The 21,781-nt window shown below is 35.9% G+C and overlaps 1 protein-coding gene and 1 non-coding gene across 4 annotated transcripts in view; one reads left to right on the top strand and one right to left on the bottom strand.

The window, feature by feature from the left end:
• ZFAND3 (zinc finger AN1-type containing 3) overlaps nt 1–21,781 on the bottom strand; it is a 324,626-nt gene that overhangs the window by 105,937 nt on the left and 196,908 nt on the right. The window lies entirely within an intron of this gene.
• LOC123633669 lies at nt 13,273–13,379 on the top strand. Its single transcript, XR_006733695.1, has one exon. It is a non-coding gene; the product is annotated as a U6 spliceosomal RNA (small nuclear RNA).

The raw sequence follows: 21,781 nt of genomic DNA, 5'->3' as shown, positions 1-21,781 counted from the left end.
TTACCCAGATTTAGCAGACTTTCTTAAAAGTATTTTTCCATTTGCTGTGTGCCTTTACGATAAGTTCCAGAGACTTTAATGTTTTGTTTTGTTTTTAATAATTTTCACTAAATGGTCGTTTTACTGAAGAGATGGTCCACCAAGCTCTACACATCACCATTCCAGAAATTCCCGCCCTGAACTCTCTATTTCTAGAAAATTAAAACATGGACATCAGACAATGGAACCTGCACCTTTCCTAGATTGGTGGTATGTGTTTGCTGCATTCTTGAATAACTCAACACTGTTTCTACAACATTTATATTGCAGAAAAAGAAAATGCAGAAGTTTTTACAAGGGAATTATGTTAATGAGGAACTCTCATATACTAATCAAGCAACATAAGTTTATCATTTTGTCTGTGTCTGAATATAATTATTATTTAATCCATCACAACCAAGTGGGCTTCATCCCAGAGATGAAGGGATGGTTCAACATACGTAAATGTATAAATGTAATTCACCACATAAATAGAAAGAAAAACAAAGACCATATGATCCTCTCAATAGATGCGGAAAAAGCATTTGACAAAATACAACACCCTTTTATGATAAGAATGCTTAACAAAATAGGCATAGACAGGACTTAGCTAAAAATGATACATGCCATATATGACAAACCCACAGCCAACATCATACTGAATGGAGAAAAACTGAAAGCATTCCCACTTAGAACTGGAACCAGACAAGGGTGCCCTTTATCATCACTTTTATTCAACATAGTGCTGGCAGTCCTAGACGGAGCAATCAGACAAGAGAAAGAAATCAAGGCATCCAAATGGGGACAGAAGAGATCAAACTATCACTCTTTGCTGATGATATGATCTTATATCTAGAAAACCCCAAAGATGATGCCATGATAATACTGGAATTGATAAACAAATTCAGCAAAGTCTCAGGTTACAAAAACAATGTATAGAAATCAGTAGCATTCCTATACGCCAAGAATAGTCAAATGGAGAACCAATCAAAGATTCAATATTCTTCACAACAGCAAGAAAGAAAGTAAAATACCTGGGAATATATTTAACTAAGGAGCTAAAAGACCTCTACAGGGAGAACTACAAAATACTGAGGAAGGAAACAGCAGAGGACATAAACAGGTGGAAAACCATACCATTCTCATGGGTCAGCAGAATCAACATTGTCAAAATGTTTATACTACCCAAAATGATCTACAGATTCAATGTAAACTCTTTTAAAATATCAACATCATTTTTCACAGACCCAGAAAAAATAATTCTACACTTCGTATGGAAACAGAGAAGACCCCACATAGCAAAAGCAACCTTAAGCAAAAAGAACAAATTGGGAGGCATCAATTTACCAGACTTCAAGCTATACTAAAACAGCATGGTACTGATACAAGAACAGAGACATAGACCAATGGAATAGAACTAAGAACCCAGATATAAAATCATCTTCATATAGCCATCTAATCTTTGACAAAGCAGACAAAAACATACACTGGGGAAAACAATCCTTATTCAATAAATAGTGCTGGGAAAACTGGATAGCCACATGTAGAAGACTGAAACAGGATCCGCACCTTTCACCTCTCACAAAAATCAATTCATGGTGGATAACAGACTTAAACCTAAGGCATGAAACTATAAGAATTCTGGAAGAAAATGTTAGAAAAACTCTTACAGATGTTGGCAGAGGCAAAGAATTTATGAAGAAGACCCCCAAAGGCAATCACAGCAACAACGAAAATAAATAAATGGGACCTGATCACATTAAAAAGCTTCTGCACAGCCAAGGAAACTATCATGACAGCAAACAGACAACCTACAGAATGGGAGAAAATATTCACATGCTACACATCTGACAAAGGACTGATAACTAGAATTTATATAGAACTCGGGAAAATCAGCAAGAAAAAAATCAAACAACCCTATCAAAAGGTGGGCAAAGGACATGAACAGAAACTTTTCAAAAGAAGATATACTAACGGCTAACAAACACATGAAAAAATGCTCAGCATCTCTAATTATCAGGGAAATGCAAATCAAAACCACAATGAGATATCACTTTTCTCCAGTGAGAATGGCCTTTATTAAAAAGTCCCAAAACAATACATGTTGGCATGGATGCGGAGAGATAGGAACACTCATACACTGCTGATGGGACTGCAAACTAGTACAACCTCTGTGGAAAAGCAATATGGAGATACCTCAAAGACATACAAGTAGAACTGCCATTTGATCCAGCAATCCCATTACTGGGCATCTACCCAAAGGAGAAAAAGACATTCTATAAAAAAGACATCTGCACTTGAATGTTTACAGCAACACAATCCACAATTGCAAAGATGTGGAAACAACCCAAGTGCCCATCAATACATGAGTGGATTAATAAAATGTGGTATATGTATACCATGGAGTTCTATTCAGCCACAAAAAACAACGGTGATCTAGCACCTCTTGTATTATCCTGGACAGAGCGGGAACCCATTCTACTAAGTGAAGTATCCCAAGAACGGAAAAACAAGCATCACATGTACTCACCATCAAATTGGTATTAACTGATCAACACTTAAGTGCACATATAGCAATAACATTCATCGGTGTCAGGCAGGTGGGAGGAGGGAGGAGGGGATGGGTATATATACACCTAATGGGTGGGGTGCATGCCGCCTGGGGGATGGACATGCTTGAAGCTCTGACTCTGGTGGGGCAAGGGCAATATACGTAACCTAAACATTTCTACCCCTGCAATATGCTGAAATAAAAAAAAATCTAAAAATAAAAATAAATGTAACTATTATTGATATTCAGAACATGGGTACATAAGAAAATGAATGTCCCCTTTTTTAAGGATCAGTTTTTAGAGTTTCAAAGTCAAAATACACAATCACTTAAATGGTGTACATTCATGCCCAGTGGTGTATCACCTTAGTTGCTTAGAAACCACGAGCCACAGCTTGAATAAGCAAAATTAGAGAAGCCAAGGGAAGGAACCCTTTGTTAAAAAGAGGTTCAGAGAAAAATGCCTTGGCTATGATTATATATTTTGAAAATGGAGCTACAAAGTAAATAAACATAATGTAAGGTTTACGGTGTTACATATGAAGATGTCTTCTCAAGTAAAAGCATTTTAATTCTTACTTCTCTTGAGCTATATATTTCGATTCAGTTGTAGTTCACTAAGGAAAAAAGAACTTTAATACATGTGTAAAACTTCCATAATCCCATGCATGTAAAAAATCATACCAATAAAGAAAAGCTCACCTATATTTATGAACCTGTAACTGTCAACGTGAAATCAGCTTTTCACTAGGCTTAGGAAATATAAAAACTTAATTTCCAGTCAATTCTGACTATTTACTAACATGAATTAGACATAAGGCAACCATCAACGACCCTATGCATTTAATAGGAACTTTCAAATCTAATTAGAAATGACAAAAGAAGACCCATAAGAGCCTCTAATTACATATAGAAGATGTTTACTTGGATTGGTTCTAGTTCATATTATCCATGAAGTATCTGTCATAGTTTAGATTTCATTATATCTAAGCAAAAAGTGATCTTTGATAATTAAATGAATTCAAATTTGATTGTATTCACTCTAAATCACCATCCTCTCAGGAGATATACACGTGGCTCGGTTTGTGATCAACCTCTAAAATAAAAGAATAATGAAGTGTAAGAACAAGTAGCAAGAATTTCTTTTCATTTTCTATTCTATTCCTTTTTAAAAGGAGAAGAGTAAAATGATTTTTAATATTATCAATAGTTACAGTTCCCACAGGGGATTGGAAACCTTGAGCAGTTTCTCTTTTATGGTTCATTTGTTTGTGAACTACAAATCTTAGAAGACATGTGCAATTTGCAAACAGGGCTCATTTTCCTGGTCATACAAAGATGAAATAAAATAAGGAAAAGACTCAATATCCAAAATGGGTAGCATCCCCTCCTGCATGTTCCAAAGTTCAGCAAAGGGACCTGTATGCTTCTTTGTTGATAACAGTATTTTCTCCACATAATCTTGATTTCCACTTAACATTTCTTGATCATTTCTTAAAACATATGACCAACAATCTGAAATTCCTGATAAAATGGACTATTTCCTTGAAAATATCCTCCTCTATTCAACTAATTCTAGGGATAGAGAAGTCTTATTTAGGGTCCAATCTGACTTTCTCTTGAGTTAATACGTGTAAGGCATACAGAATAGTGTCTAACATATGGTAAATCCAATAAACGGGAGCTGCTATCATTCTTACCCTGTAGATAACCTCCCCAGCACAGAAGTCACCCAGAGCTTTCACCTCATTTCTAATGACATTTATCCGCCATCCCAATTCAGCTAACAATTCCCAAGGTAATAACCTGACCTTCAGTACCCCAAACAGCCCATTTCAGAAATCTTAGAATCACCATCACATATTCTGACCACATTTACTTTCTTTCCATAGTCTGTGCTCCTTTCCTTTACTCCAAACTATTCTTGCTTTTCTTCTCCAGTTCCCCTTACGCTACCCAGCCCAAATTCCTACGGTCTACTATTTGGACTACTACCACCAATCCCCAACTCCATTGCAAACTGTGGCTTCTGTTCCATACATAGTCCCTGCAAACAAACCCTCAAACCTGAATCAATCCACAATCTGCTCCTAATCTAGACTGACAAATTTTATTAAAAAGACTTACATAACTGGGTCAACTAGGGCCATTTCAAGCCAACTAGCATCCCTTTGACTCGCCGCATATGCTGGGTTCCTTACCATCAGCATATAAACATACTAAAATCTATTTCCATGATACATGCTAAAAAACAAAAAAGCCCCCTTTTTACCTTTGACTCCATAACTATCACTCTCTTTCCCCTTTCATTCAAGACTCCTCAAGACATATCACCACTTGTTCACTGATTGATTGATTACCAAGGGTCAGACACTGTGGCTAGTAGCTTTTTCCTATTTTGACAAAGTAGGGGCTCAGAGAGATGAGGAAATAGACTCACAGAGACCAAGTCACTTGTCTAAGGTAATACAGCTAACAAGTTGTAGAAACAAACAGGACACTACCATAGTAAGCAAATACAGACTGAAAGAAATAATATTATTGGGAAGTGATTTCCTTAAAGCAATTATAAGGTCCCCAGAGAGTTGAAATTCTTCAATAGGAGAAACTGGCTTAGTAACACTGATGAAGAGAGGTAAACTTTCTATTAGTCAATCCCATGCTTAACTTACAAGATTTGGTTTTAAAGTTAATGTAGCAATAAATATGAAGTTCTTCTGGTTATTTTCCTTTAAAACTTCAAGATTCAAAAGTATAATCTGCCTTGTTACAGTCTTTATGCTGTTACACAGTTCAAACATTAAATTCACAAGTTAAACACAATTCATTATTACATAATACTTTTTTAAAAACCTCTTTTTAGGGGGTGGTATAAAAACAATTGTATTTATAAAATTAAAAGTCTTAAATGTAAAATACCATTCAATGAACAAGCTATAATTCTTGTTGGTTGTTCACCTTAATTCCTTTTTTAAAAAATATCTACAACAACTTTTAAAAATGCCTACTAGAGCCATTCCATTTTGAGAATCACTCCTTAGAAGTGAGTTCCCATTTTGGGAGAAGACCCATTATCAGCTTTTGACAAAGAATATTTTTAAAAAATTTTTCTTCTGGTTTTATATCAATTTTGAAATAATATTGGAAAAAATTATTTATTTTTAGTTACTTTGGTCAAGAATCTTTTTTAAAAAAGACACTGCATATTTTTCAAAACAACCCAACAAACAAACACATGATGTGCTCCCTCTGCTGGCTTTGCAATAGTTCTTCCTTAGATGTTTCTTACATCTTAAGCCAGAAATGCCAATACTGTTTTTTCTAATAAAATAACTAGAGAAGGGTGGAACATTCCAGTATAACATATCAGGTGCCCTTTCAGTAAAGCAGATTTAGTAAGGGTTTATTAGACCAATCCCAGTGGATTTTCCCCTTTCTTATTCTGGCTTATTTTCTTGTATTTTAACATCTCCATTTCTTGCATGGCTGAAGTAGAGATGGAGGTGGAGAAGGTAAAAGCTTTATACAAAGAGAAGAGGAAGAAACTAGTTTGTTTCACTGAATAAAAACACTGAAGTATGCAATTTGGCACATCTGAGTTCACACAAAAGATGAAATTGAATGTAAAATATAACAAGTAAATTCAAATCTATATATTTTTAAAAAGCTGAGGAAATCATTTCAGTAAAAAGCCCAACTTTGTATTAACACTTTTCCAGATCCCAAAGGGAGCAAAAGGTTAGAAATCTGATGCACAAGGTAGAAAACATTTTCATTAGAAAGTTGTATTTTTAAATTCTAGAATTAAACCATTTGCAAAATAATATTTATTTTGAAACAGTTAGTATCCTCTTAAACAAAGACTTTGCTTATTTAAATAGCTAAGCTAGTAATTTTAATTGTTTTGCCAAGTGCCATTAAATGAATGTCACAAGAGTTATTACAGAGATGTCCTGTGATTGACTGATTGAGTCGGCCCTGAAAGGATTTTAGAAGAACATAAAAATTTACCTGTTTCTTGGCTATCAGTAAAATAAAAGATAAAAGGACTTTCAACTCAAGGCAGAGTTGCTAATTGTGTAACAAGTACAGTTAATTATAAGTACTACCATAGGAAAACTAACTGTTCCTATAGAGTGGCATGTAAAATTCAGTACAAATAGAAAAATGAGTAAATGGAAGGATGAATAATCTTTCCAGACAGAGCTGAATTACTGCCTTAAACTACTAGCTGTTACACACATGCTGTTCTAATTACCTGGTTAAAACAGGCTGCAGACCATTTCTGTGAGCCCCGCACAAATGACAAGCTTGGTCTTACAAAGAGGTGAGGAGGCAAACATTGCAATAAATATAAGTTCCATCACCTAGGTCAAACAAACAGCTGGTCCAATGACTTCAACTCTAGCCAGAGTTCAACTTCATTTACACAAAGGCAAAACTTCCACCTTTTTTTTTTTAAATAATGAAGATTGACAAAGTTGGATTAATATTTTCTAGCCTATCCTTGAATTTTATGTCCCTTCTCATTATCAATGCCAGTCTATGTTATATAATGTTTAATTTCTATAAAGAGTAAACTAAACCTAAGCCCTTTCCTATCATCTTATATCAGATCTAAATAAATTATTTCAAACTTAGTTCTCAGGAATTTAGCTCTTGGGTAAGGGTTTACTTGCAGCTATTTTGGCTAACATGTTCAAATTTTTCAGCTACCAGTCTTCCGTATCTTTTCAAAAAGCTTCACACTTGCTTCATACCCAAAAGCTACATCTTTATGCCAACAAAGTAATTATAATAGCCTTTGGATTATTGGGAGGGCAACCAAGGCTTAGATCTTACATTAAGAGTAGCTACATCATTACTAAGTGTAATTTCATAGGCACAAAACCAAGACTGATCATTACTTTCTAGTTTCTAGATTTGAATAATAATAATTCAATTCAGAACACATCACATCAATGAAATGCTAATTGTAAGTAAAGAAGTTTGCTAGGTTCTAGGTAAGATAAGACATGACATCTACTTTGCAGTTATAACTTGAGCTAAACAAAGTCCAGGGACTCCTGTGTTCTTTGCCTGGTCATCTTTCCCGTTCAGAATTATTAGATAGGCCGGGCACGGTGGCTCACACCTGTAATCCTAGCACTCTGGGAGGCCAAGGCGGGTGGATTGTTTGAGCTCAGGAGTTCGAGACCAGCTTGAGCAAGAGCAAGACCCTGTCTCTACTAAAAAAAATAGAAAGAAATTAGCTGGACAACTAAAAATATATATATATGTAAAAAATTAGCCGGGCATGGTGGCACATGCCTGTAGTCCCAGCTACTTGGGAGGCTGAGGCAGTAAAATTGCTTGAGCCCAGGAGTTTGAGGTTGCTGTGAGCTAGGCTGATGCCATGGCACTCTAAGCCCGGGCAACAGAGTAACACTCTGTCTCAAAAAAAAAAAAAGAATTATTAGATAAAGCAACTTCTCTCAGTCATCCTTAATACTAGCTTTTTTTAATAAAAGAGACACAGATATATCAAATGCCTTTTAAAAACAATCTACATCTATGCCTTCCCCAGTAGTTCTTCAGTACATTTTAAGTAAAGTAGGTACTCGGACTTTTGTTCTCTTTGGGTAATGAGGTCCATATCTCCCTATAATCTGCTCTGACACTTAGGGCCTTTCCCATCATGCCGCTGTGACCACTGAGCAGAGCCCAAATCACATTTCTGATACAACTTAACTGTCTCAAAGACTTCTTGACAAAAATGTTCTCCACGGAGTTATTTCTACTGGTGAAACTTTTAAACAACTGATATACTCAAGGGAAAAATGGTTAAATTGTAACATATCCATTTAGCCTGGATTATTATACCACTGTTAAGAACAATTTCAAAGATTATTATCTTTGCTATAAAATGTAATTATTATAGCTATTATATTGATATTACAACATAATCTATAATAGAATTATTAGGATTATAACATGGATAAATGCTCAAAAAGCCCAGGACACAAAACTGTAAGTAGGATTCCAATTATGCAACATGCATATGCATAACAAAGGAGATACATTAAAATGTGTTAAAATGTCTAGGTGGGAACACTATTGGGCAATTAAGTGTTATCTCAATTAAACCAACAACTCTTTGAGGTGTTTATAATTATATTCATTTATAGCTGGAGAAACTAAGGTGCCTACAGGTTAAGAAATTTGCCCAGAGTCACAAAGCTAAGAAGTGGCCAAATCAGGATACAAGTACCCAAGTCTGTTGGACTCGAAAGTCTGAATACTTTCCTATACAAACAAAGGAAACATTCCATAACTAAGACAGGTTAGCAAGTATATCTTGAATGGAGAATTGACCTGAACATGCTAAAGGAAGTTTGCTGATTTCAGAAGATAAGAAAAGGTAGGACTGAGCATAGTGAGGTCACTAGATAGAAGTTTAAGGTGTTAAGACACAGATCTACTGAAGAGCAGGAGAATGGTTTGATGAGAATAGCAGTTATGGAAAATAATCTGAAACTTTAAAGTATTGAGGATATGAGTCAGGAGGTGAACAAAAGCTGTAGTAAAAGCCAAGGATGTGTGATTACAGAATAACCAAGTATTTTTAGGAAAAAGAGGGGAAACAAATAAGGAAGCTAGCAAACAAGAGGTAGCATCAAGAATGAAGAAGAGGCCAGGCACAGTGGCTCATGCCTGTAATCTTAGCACTCTGGGAGGCCAAGGTGGGAGGACTGCTTGAGCTCAGAAGTTCAAGACCAGCCTGAGCAAGAGGGAGGCCCCATCTCTATTAAAAACAGAAAAATTAGCTGGGCATTGTGGCATGCACCCGTAGTTCCAGCTACTCAGGAGGCTGAGGCAGGAGGATCACTTGAGCCCAGGAATTTAAGGTTGCAGTGAGCTACAATGACACCACTGCACTCTACCCAGGGTAACAGAACTAGACTCTTGTCTCAATAAAAAAAAAAAAAAAAAAGAATGGAGAAGAAACAAAAAACACTACGTAGTGAAAAAAGCAGCAACTTGAATATGGAAAGACCTGGGTTAGGGGTGGGGAACCTACGTTCTTAAGGCCACATGTGGACTTCTAGGTCCTTAAGTACAGCCTTTTGACTAAATCCAAATTTTACTGAACAAATCCCTTTTATTAATACATTTTTGTTTGTCTTTTATATTTTTATTTCACTTTTAAATGAATATATTTAAAATACCAAAGAATAAAATAAGTTTTAATGAAATAATCCTCCCAGATTGACCAGCACAATTAGAACATTAGTAACCATAAGGACTAAATTGACAGCCGCTATGTTCATGATTTAGTCCTAACTTCCCCCACCTGACCGGGCCACTAACACACAAGGCTGGCTGGTGAGAATTTATGAGGGTCGAGTACACCAGTCTGTTATCAGCTTTTGACAACGGTGCACTGTGTTTCTGTTTGAAGTAGAATTTGTGAATAGCTGCACAGCTTGACAGTATTTCTTAATTCTGTCTGATTAACAGCCATGATGTCAAACGAAAGCAAGAGAATGCTGAAGGAAGAAAACATCTTTTAATGAGGATTGGGAATTGCAATATTATCTTGTTTCTGCTAAAGATAAGATGATTTGCTTGTTTTGTGATACTGCAATATCAACATTAAAGAAATTCAATGCACATCAGCAGCATTATAACACTCACAAGAACCACAAATATTTTAAATTAGAGGGAGAGGCATGAAAGGTTGTATTGCAAAAATTAAAAGATGAAAAGCAAAAGCAAAGACAATTCTTTCAAACAGCAGTAAGACCTAGAAATAATGCTACTAAAGCAACTTATAAAGTAACTTATATACTCAGCAAAAAAGGGAAGCCATTCAGTGATGTAGAAATTGTGAAAGAACACATTATCAAAGTTGTAGGATGCTTAGACCACGATAACCTTTCAAAGTGCAAACAACTGCCTCTTTCAAGAACCATAACTGATCAGCAGCATGAATTAGCCTTCAACTTAACAGAACAACTTCATGCCATACTTCAAAAGGAAAGTATATATTATTCAATCGCTTTGGATGAATCAACTGATACTACTGACTCGGTGCAGGTTTTTTACTTCATTCAGGTCATAACAGAAGATTTTCTCTGCTACAAAGAGTTACTCATTTTGGGCACTCTTGTGAACAAAACATGGGGAATAGATATCTTCAACAACTTGCAAAATAAATGTAGTGAAATTTGACTGAATTTGGTAAATTTAGTGAGTGTATGTACAGATAGTGCACCTTCTATGACAGGAAAACATTAAGGGTTTATTGCAAAGATAAAAAAAGTATTAACATATCCAGATGCTCTCATTTCTTTTCATTGTATCTTGCATCAGCAAAAACATCTCTGTGCTAAAGCTACTATTTTCAGTGACACTTCACAACAAGTTACAAGCATTGTTAACCATACTCAGGCAAATGCAACAAGGCATTGTCAGTTTTGTAACATGCTAAAGTTGAATGATGAGGTATTCAGTGTGGATTTGCCATATCATTCTAAAGTGTGTTGGCTATTGCATGGACAGGTGTTAGCCAAAATTTTATCTGTGAAAGAACAGATAATTAAATTTTATGAGGAACGAGAATCAGCAATGTGAATTATTGAAAAAATATTTCTATAGGAAGGCAGCATTTCTGTGTGATATGCCAAATCAAAATGAGTATTTCTTTGCAAGGTAAATAGTCTATATATGATATGTGGCAAAAAATCCAAACATTTTGAAAAAAGCTATCTTTGTTCAAAACACTTCTTCAAAACGAAATTTCAGATGAACATTTTCCCCCATCAGCAAAGGTCACTAATGAGCAGGATGATAGATGCAAATCATCTAGAGAATATGCAACTGTTATAAACCTATTACTTGGAGAATAAATGAAAGGTTCACTGACTTTGAGAATCATGACATCACACTCAAATTAGCATTTCAGCCTCACCTAGTTGGTATCAGCAACGCACCTAAAGAACTACAGATGGCAATGACTGAGCTCTCAGCAGATAACATTTTAAAGTCATTGTCTCATGCTAAGAAAGATCCAACTGAAATACAGAAAAATGCAGAATACCCATGTCTTCAGCAACATGCCTGAAAAATGCTTTCTTGCTTTTCAACCACTTATTGCTGCAAATCTACATTCTCCTACCTAACCCAAATCAAGACACCCTTAAGCTCACAAATGACTGATACCCATCTAAAGGATCAACTGAACCTGGGGACCTCCATGCTGCAACCAAATATTCAAATGCCTTCCAACAAAAAACAGACACAACACAGTCATTAAAAGGTTAATTCTAAAATTAATAGCTTTCATTTTTTGAAATTATTATGCACATAGTAGTTAGATTTTTACAAAATAATGTACATTTTTAAGTATATCTAATTGAAGTTTCTTGTGGCCTTATTTGATTACAGCTAAATTAATGTGGCCTTCCAATATAAAAAGTTTCCCCCAGCCTGACCTGGGTTGTGTTCTGGCTATCTAACTTTGAGAAGGACAGCTCTTTACATCATTTCTATCTTTGATCTATTACATTCTTACTCAGATTACTATTTTTATCCCATCTCAGATAGAACCTTAGCAAGCTCTTTCTCCATTTATTGCCCTCCTTTTATGTTATTATTGGTTCTACATCTATTTTAAACTTTAGAAGACATAAGATTTGTTAGTTTTCACAGTCAATATTCATTTAAATTAAGCCGTAATTTTACTTCATCTGCTGTTATTCATTCCTTCTGCCAGCTTGTCTGGCATTCCCCTCACCTGTATACCCTCAAAGTTTTGTTTTGTTTTGTACTTCTTTTAACCTAGATGTACAAGTGACAGACTCCCTTCATTTTTTGTTTGAAAAAACAAAATAAAACATTCATGAAAATGTCTTCTCTCCTTTATTTCTGAAGGATATTTTCCTTATGTTTACATTATAAACTGACAATTACTGTTTTTCTGCTCTTTTAAAGATGCCATCCACTGCCTTCTGGATCTCATTGTTTCTGTTGAACAATCAGTTGTCTGTCTTATCATTGCTTCTCTGAATGAAATGTTTCCTTTGCTCTGAACACTTTAGTTTTCAGCATCTTTATCATGATTGTTCTCTGTGCTCCCACAGAGTCAGTTTTACTGTTACAAGCACTGGTGTAGATTTCTCTGTATTTCATGTTTTAGTGATATGGCTATAGACATTACCCAAACTTAATCACAATGAGAAATAAGCATGGAAAATAAAGAACAGAGCATCCAAAGGCAGTCAGTCTTACATATGTGTAACTGTAATATCAGAAGGATAATAGGGAGAAAATGGGGCAGAAGCAATATTCAAAGAAATCATTGCTGAAAAATTTCCAAAATTAATAACAGACACCAAATCCCAGTCCAAGAAGCTCAGACAAAATGAATCCAGATAAATACCAAACACACAGACACAGCATATCCTATTTAACAGCTGAAAACCTAGGATAAAGATAAAATCCTGAAGACTGCTATTGGAAAAAAGACATGCTGAAGCATAAGCTAAGAATTACAGCAGACTTCTCATGAGAAAGTATGAAAACTAGAAGAAAATGGAGTGACATATTTAAAGTGCTGAAAAGGAAAAACAAAAATAAACAACAACAAAAAAACCAAACCAAACAAAAACCCAGCCAACCCGTAATTCTGCACCCAGAGAAAATATATTCTAAAAATGAAGGTGCTTGCTTTGGCAGCACATATACTAAAATTGGATCAATATAGAGAAGACTAGCATGGCCTCTGCCCAGGAATGACATGCAAATTCATAAAACATTCCATATTTTTTATTTTAAAAAAGAAAAATTAAGGACAAATAAATACCTCTCAGACAAAAAAAAAAAGTAAAAAAATTTATTGCCAGCAGAACCACATGATAAAAAATGTTAAAGGAAGCTCTACAACACATAAGGAATTTGATACCAGATGGAACCTTAGATCTACATATAGAAAGGAAGAGCACCAAATACAGAATAAGGTAAATATAAGCTTCACATTTTCCTTATATGTATTTGCTCTAAAAGATAGGTATCAGCTTAAAACAAAAATAGTAGCAATGTTTTGTCTGTTTATAGCATAAAGATAAAATATATGACAATAATTTACACTCCTAATGGAAATGCATGAGGATTTCTGTTATTGCACATCCTCACCAACACTTCACACTCTCTCTGTATTTCCCTGATGACTAAAAATTATAAGTTATTTTTCATATGTTTATTGACAGTTGAACATCTATCCTTGTGTAAAGTGCCCAAAGTTTTGCTCATTTACCTATGAGGTTTTTTTTTTATAGGGAGAATGTGTCTTCTTTTTAATTAATTTGTTGGTATCCTTTATATATTCTAGGTATGAGTTCTTATTTTAGTTATTGCCAGAGAGATCATACCAACTGCAACCATAAATGCTGTGCTGTTTCATCGGTGTCAGAGAGCTCCAAATGAATACTTTAAGAGTAAGCTAAGAAGTCACAAAGATGACACTTTATTACCATTACCATCATTTTTAAAATGTTTTGCTTGTTGGTATTTGGTAACACAGATATTGATAATGTAGCAATAACATCAAAATGTAAAACTAAAATCAGAATAGCTACCTTTCCTGAGATCCAGAGGCTGAAATTTTATAAAATCAATTTACCCTAGGCACTCTGAGATCAGCAGTCAAAAGGAAGGTCACCTATCTGTAATAGTTTGTGGATATATTCTAATGGAGATATTTCAATAGTTCTAAAAGCTGTACTGTTTAAAGAAGATGAGTAAAGAAGCTAGACTGAATTTTAATAGCTTTTCTATAAAACCTAATTTTCTCAAGGTAGGAGTTCAGATAAAACTGAAATAGCTATGCAGGTCCAAGACTAAAGATTTGGGTCCTACTGACTTCCTACTTTTCCTGCATTGGCTATTAAGGAAGGCTCAATCAAGACAGTCAAGAGAAATATGTTTCTGTGATTAGTGTCAAGGTCAACCTCACTGAAAACACGTCTAATTAAAGGTCATTAAAACAATTTCTTACAAGCAGAAAATAGAGCTTGATTTGGAATTGAGCTATTACACTCCGTGCTTTCTTCACAAAGAAAGGAAAAAGCTAAATCACATATTTATACTCTATAATGGAATTCTGTTAATACACAGAAAAATCCATCTATCTATCTATCTATGATAAAGCAGAAGCCAGACCAAGATCCCATAGCATCACTTCAAGCCAAGGTGAGAAGCTGTAACTTGGAATTTACTCACTGGCACATTAATTTTGTTGCCACACTGCAAAGGAGAGGTCAAGTAAGTGGATTCTTTACAACAACAGTACCTTAGGTCAAACAGGCTTTAGCTGTAATGGCACATTATCGTCTAAACCTAATCAAGCAGATCTACAGTTGCCAGAGAAAATTAGAACAAGGACATTTTGACTGGATAATAAATATAAGCATGGAATATAGACTGCTGTACATCAGAATTCATAGTTTAATAAGGCTATGAGATAAAAAAACAGATCATTTAAAAGAGGAATAGTCTTTAAAAATCATAATACAAGACAAAAAATTGGTATAATGTTTATCTAAAACTCTGTTAATGATACATCTACTACACTAATATTTAGGTACTACAACTCAAAATTTACATTGGAGGCTAGAGACCTATGTTTTCTAATTAATATATATATCATTACACTCTGGGAGGCCAAGGTGGGTGGATTGCTTGAGCTCAAGAGTTCAAGACCAGCCTCAGCAAGAGCGAGACGCCGTCTCTACTAAAAATAGAAAGAAATTATCTGGCCAACTAAAATATATATATATAGAAAAAATTAGCTGGGCATGGTGGCGCATGCCTGTAGTCCCAGCTACTCGGGAGGCTGAGGCAGTAGGATTGCTTAAGCCTAGGAGTTTGAGGTTGCTGTGAGCTAGGCTGACGCCACGGCACTCACTCTAGCCCGGGCAACAAAGCGAGACTCTGTCTCAAAAAAAATATAAATATATATATATATATATATATATCATTATAAAAGTATGCCATATAACCTATGTGCTCCTAAGTTTAAATTCAATATGAGGCACAAACTACAGAAGAGAGAAAACGAAAGGAAGAGCCTAAGCTCTTTTTTGGGATGTTAGTTAAAGGGAGACTTATGAGTCTACCATGAAATAAGGAAGTAAAGACAAATTCCAAAAATTCTGGTACCAAATGTGCTCTCCTACATGGAGTGACAATTCAAGGCGAGCAAAGGATGCCCTGAGGAATGTTTAAGCCCAGCCTTGGAAAAAGCAATGTCTTCCCAGTCCCTGCAACAAGAGGCCTGCATGAATTACATAAAGAACATAAAGGGGCTGGTGCGGTGGCTCACTCCTGTAATCCCAGCACTCTGGGAAGCCGAGGCGGGCAGATCATTTGAGCTCAGGAGTTCGAGACCAGCCTGAGCAAGAGCGAGACTCCGTCTCTACTAAAAATAGAAAGAAATGATTTGGACAGCTAAAAATATATATAGAAAAAATTAGCCGGGCATGGTGGCTCATGCCCGTAGTCCCAGCTACTCAGGAGGCTGAGGCAGGAGGATCGCTTGAGCCCAGGAGTTTGAGGTTGCTGTGAGCAAGGCTGACGCCACAGCACTCACTCTAGCCCGGGCAACAGAGTGAGACTCTGTCTCAAAAAAAAAAAAAAAAGAACATAAGAAAGGCTCCACAGCAGGGAAGCCAGGAGCTTCATGAGCCCTTGTGCTCAAATGAAATTAGCTATGCTCCCTCCATGGACTGTGGCTGAGGGCACCTGGAGATGTTCTGCTGAGTCAGAGTCTTCTACTCACCCTACTATACTTCCCATCCTCCCAAGATATCCAGATTGGTTTCAAAGCCTCTGCTGAGAGCATCAGCCTTTTGTACAAATATTAATATTTTATATGTACCAAGGCAGCCAGCTGTGAAGAACAGTTTTTCTTCAAAATTTTGCTTTGATTCCTTGCTACTCTCTTTGAGCTACTGAAAGCTAGATAAGTTACACACACACTGCTGGGTTTTTCAAGCCTTCGTACACTCATTAATATTTTATAGACTTAATTCCAAGACAGCTAAACAATATATTCTATTAAAAATGCTCTGTTATAAAAGAGATACTTTTAGGAGGGCAAGCTGCTGCCTAAAATATACTTACAAAAGGAAATGTTAACCTTGGAAAAAAGGTATCTCCATATGCTATTCAAAGCTCTTTGGTTCTTTTGAGAAGGACATTAAAGATTCCATAAATCAGGCATGGGGTTTCTAAACAAGGACTGAATAAGAAAAGACTACTTGTCCACAATAATGCATTTAAAAGGCTTGCTGAATTTATATTTGAGAGAAATATTTTAAAAAGCAAGAGGTAGAATGACATGGAAGAAAATCACTGTAATCTACTCTCCTAACTAACCCTTGTTTTGAAGGACTAACAGATGTTTGTACCCACATGACAACACCACTTCACTTGAGCTAACTGTTCATTATCTATCAGCAGGGTCCATGTCCTCAGAGCCCTGTAGGCTTCTGAAGGCCTCTCTTTCTGGACTGGAAGAAGAATTATTTTATGAAATGGAATGGGAATTTACTTAGTTTCAAAAAAGTCAGTAAATCCATTCCTTATTTAGTAAACACTAACCAATTCAAAAACTTAGACCTGGAATTTCATCTGTAAAAAAGTAAACTAGCTAATATGCAGGCAGGAACTAAAACTAAATTTGTTTCCCAAATAGAGTGCCCACACCTTGAGGGAGATATCCAGTATTAAACTACACACACACATACACACAAAATTAGGTTATTTTACTAAAATGCAAAGAGCCATAACACAAGGAATACTAAAATAATACAAATAATAAATGCTAACAGAATCCACAATGTGATGCAGAACTTCAAAGTTGAGTAAGCATCCTCCAAGACCTTATATAGTTACCAAGCATTTCCTGATGTCTCCTGTGAGTAGACAAAGCCTCTGATCACAATGATAAAACAGGGGGCAAAAGAAGTAGCAGTCCCAGCACTTGGGACTAGAGAATCAGGATACATAAAGAAAACCCATGAAACAATGTTTCAAGTATAAAATGATTCAGTATAAATGGGATAGGTGAATATTTAGGGAATGGAGAAATTAAGAAGTTTCCTTGAAGAACTGGGTTTTAAAATGGATTGGAAAATGATTTGTCAATAATTTATAATTTAAGTAATAGGTTCTTTTTGCAATAGCTTTATTGAGATACAGTTCACATACTATAAAGATCACCCATCTAAAGAGTACAATTCAATGGTTTTAAGCACAGTATTATAATATATTCACAGAGTTATGCAACCATCACCACAGCCAATTTTAGAACATTTTTATCACCCCAAAAAGAAACCCTGTACCCTTCAGCAGCGATCCCCTCATTCCCTTCCAACCTTCTGGCCAACTCCCACCCCCCTGTCAAGCACCATTCTACTTTCTGTCCCTGTGAAATCTGTCTATTCTGGACATTTCATAGAAATGAAATCATACAATATATGGTCTTTTGTGACTGGTTTATTTCACATAGCATAATATTTTCAAAGTTCATCCATGTTGTAGCATGTATCAGTACTTCATTCCTTTTATGGATGAATGACATTCCCTGTATGGATGAGATTGGCTAAAAGATGAGTAAGGAAGTTATATCTGTCAGACTAATCTGCTGTTTAAACGCTAATGTTTTGTAGCCATAAATACCACTAATTCAGCATAACTAAATATCTCATAAGAACAAAATAGAAAAGAATAAGTTCACAAGATACAATATTTTCATGTACACTTTTTGTAGTAATCTGACCCCAGTGTTAATTCAAGTTTCAAAAATAAATAAATAAAAACACTGAGAGAAATTCTCTTCCTTAGTTGACGTACATGACATACCATTTTCCTTCCTTAACTTGGATATTTTGCCTATTAAAAGGGGCATGAAAACATCAGTTCTGAGTGGTGAAAGCACCATAAGGAATTATGGTTTTTTAATGCTGCCATTTTTATAGCAACTCTATTAACCCTTGAGTTAGAAAATGGAAACTTATTGCTGAAATAAAACAATGCAATGAATGGGTCCAATATTAAAATCTACTAAGCGTGAAATCTGAGAAGAATATCTCTCAGAATGATCACATGACATGTGAATATGCACCAAACATACCAAGGATTCAACCAAAAGAAAATAAAAATACATACGCAATTTGTATAGAGGTGAAATTCACATAACATAGAATTAACAATTTTAAAGTGAACAACTCAATGGCTTTTAGTGCATTTAAAATGTTGTGTGACCACTGCCTCTTTCTAGTTCCAAAAAATTTTCATCACCCCAAAAGGAACCGCCATACCCATTAAGCAACTGCTTCCTATTCCCTCTCCCCACTGCCCCTGGTAACCACCAATCTGAGTTTGTCTCTATAGATTTACCTATTCTGTGTATTTCATACAAGTGAAATCATTTAACATGTCACCACTCATGTCTGGCTTCTTTCACTTAGCATAAATGTTTTGGAGGTTCATCATCCACAGTGTAGAATGTATCTGTATGTGATTTCTTTTTATGGCTAGATAAGATTCCATTGCATGGATATACCACAATTTGTTTAATCATTCATACAATGACAGATACCTTTTGTGCATAGTGCTGCTACAAACATGTATGTATATGTACTTATTTATGTATCTGTTTTCAGTTTTCAATATGAATTGCTCAGTTGAATCATATATTTTTGCAGAAAGGAACACTGGAACCCAGTGAGTTCTACAATTGGCCAATATTATTAATCTGCTTAAAAAAAAAATTCAGAGACAGGGCTTCGCTGTGTTGCCTAGGCTACAGTTGTAGTGGCTATTCACAGGCGTGACTTGAGCGTAACAGTCTCGAACTCCTGGGCTCAAGTGATCCTCCTGGATCAGTTTTCTGAGTAGCTGGGACTATAGGTGTGCCCTATCATGCTGAACCTACTTTTTAAAATTGGCTTTCTTCCTATTGATAATAATGAAATAATTTAAACAGTGACAGAAAGTATTAGAAACCAAATTGAGCAAACAAATGGAAATACCACTCAAATTACTAAAATCTTTTTAAAAGCTAATTTTTCTTGAATCATTCCTGATTTTTCCAGACAAGTAAATGACATTTTTCTTGTGGCTGTATAAAACTGCTCTTACATTTGGATATTTTCCTGTTGCCAAATTAAATGTTTCCTCCCTGCCTATGCCAAAAAGTCAGATTACAGGCAGTTTAGAGTCAGCACATTCTGGACTCTAAAATTTTCAAATCTTATTTATTTTAAATTGATAAATAAAAATTATATACACATTTTTGGTATACAACATGCTGTTATGAAATACGTACACATTGTGGAATGGCTAAATCAAGCTAATTAACATATGCATTACTTTACATATCTTTTTTTTCTCTCTAATCTTTTTAAAATGTGACAACTTCTATGTTGGTTTTGGGGGGTTTTTTTGTTTTGTTTTGTTTCTGAAACAGGGTCTCACTCTGTCACCTGGGCTAGAGTGCAGTGGCATCATCATAGCTCACTGCAGCCTTGAATGCCTGGACTGGGGAAATCCTCTGCCTCAGACTCTGGAGTAGCTGAGACTATACAGGCACACACCATCAAACCCAGCTAATTTTTTTCTGTTTTGTAGAGATCGGGTCTCACTCTTGCTCAGGCTGGTCTCGAACTCGTGGCCTCAAACAATCCTCCCTCCTTGGCCTCTCAAAGTGCTAGGATTACAGGTGTGATCTATTGTGCCAGGCTATGTCATTATTAAAATGTCTTAATAAATGTTAGCAATAATATCTCAATCAGACCAACTATATTCAATGAAAAGGAGAATGTCTACTTTAAAATACATTTTATATACACATAGTTTCTTCTCTAGAGGTTTTCTGAATAAAAACTATCATGAAAATCAAACCTTCCTTTATTCAGTGTCTGGCTAGCTTGCCCCTGAAAGCCCCTTCTATACTTATAGATTGATGGCTAGAGTTTGTTGAAAGGTATTACTGGCTGGGTATGGTGACACATGCCTGTAATCCTAGCACTCTGGGAGGCCAAGACAGGAGTATTGCTTGAGCTCAGGAGTTCAAGACCAGCCTCAGCAAGAGTGAGACCTTGTCTCTACCAAAAAAAGAAAAAAAATTAGCTGGGCAACTAAAAATAGAAAAATTAGCCGGGCGTGGTGGTAAGTGCCTGCAGTCCCAGCTACTCAGGAGGCTGAGGCAGGAGGATCACCTGAGCCCAAGAGTTTGAGGCTGCTGTGAGCTAGGGTGATGCCAAGGCACTCTTGCCTAGGAGACAGAGAGAGAGAGACTATCTCAAAAAAAAAAAAGAAGAAGAAGAAGAAAGGTATTACTAACCACATTTTTCCCTAGTAAATTATAAGTTGAGGAATTCACAAAGGATAGTGCATTCTAGTAGCAAATTTGATTTTATAATACTTATTTGCAAAAAATATACAAATTCTTCGTCCCCAAAGCCAGTCACCCCCAACACACATACCTGCTCCCTAAGTTTACAAGAGAAAAAATAAAGCCAACAAAAGTAAGAGTTGTCAAGACAGTCAGTGGCAGAATTATACTATAATCCTTATTCCAGTCTGAGGCTATTAAAATCAAGTCTCATGCCTGTACTCCTAGCACTTTGATCCTCCCCCCTCAGCCTCCCCATCGCTTAAGGTCAGGAGTTCAAGACCAGCTTGAGCAACACAGCAAGGCCCCAGCTCTATAAAAAATAGAAAAATTAGCCCAGCATGGTGACACATGACTGTAGCCCCAGCTACTGGGGAGGCTGAGGCAGGAGGATTGCTTGAGCCCAGGAGTTTGATGTTGCAGTGAGCTATGATCATGCTAATGCCCACATGCCTAGACAACAAAGCGAGACACTGTCTCCAAAAAACAAACAAAAATATTCAAGTTGTGCTGTGCCCTGTAAAATCAAAAGAATGATAACCCAAAAGTCAAGCACATATTACAAATTAGTAAGAATTATACATTTTACCTAACTACTCTTAGATAAATTCTGACCAAATGGCAAAGAGACAGAAAAGAACACTGGCTAAAGGTTTTGGACTCAAACAAAATCAAGTTTGAATCCCGTTAGTACTTAGGAGTTATGTGACCTGAGCAAGTCACATTAAAATTCTCTGGGCCTATTTCCTCATTTGAAAAAATACATGTGG

This window comes from Lemur catta, chromosome 2 (genome assembly GCF_020740605.2).
Source record: "Lemur catta isolate mLemCat1 chromosome 2, mLemCat1.pri, whole genome shotgun sequence".
NCBI lineage: Eukaryota > Metazoa > Chordata > Mammalia > Primates > Lemuridae > Lemur > Lemur catta.
Note: the sequence above shows the minus strand (reverse complement) of the source record. Positions and strands in the feature narration are given on the sequence as shown.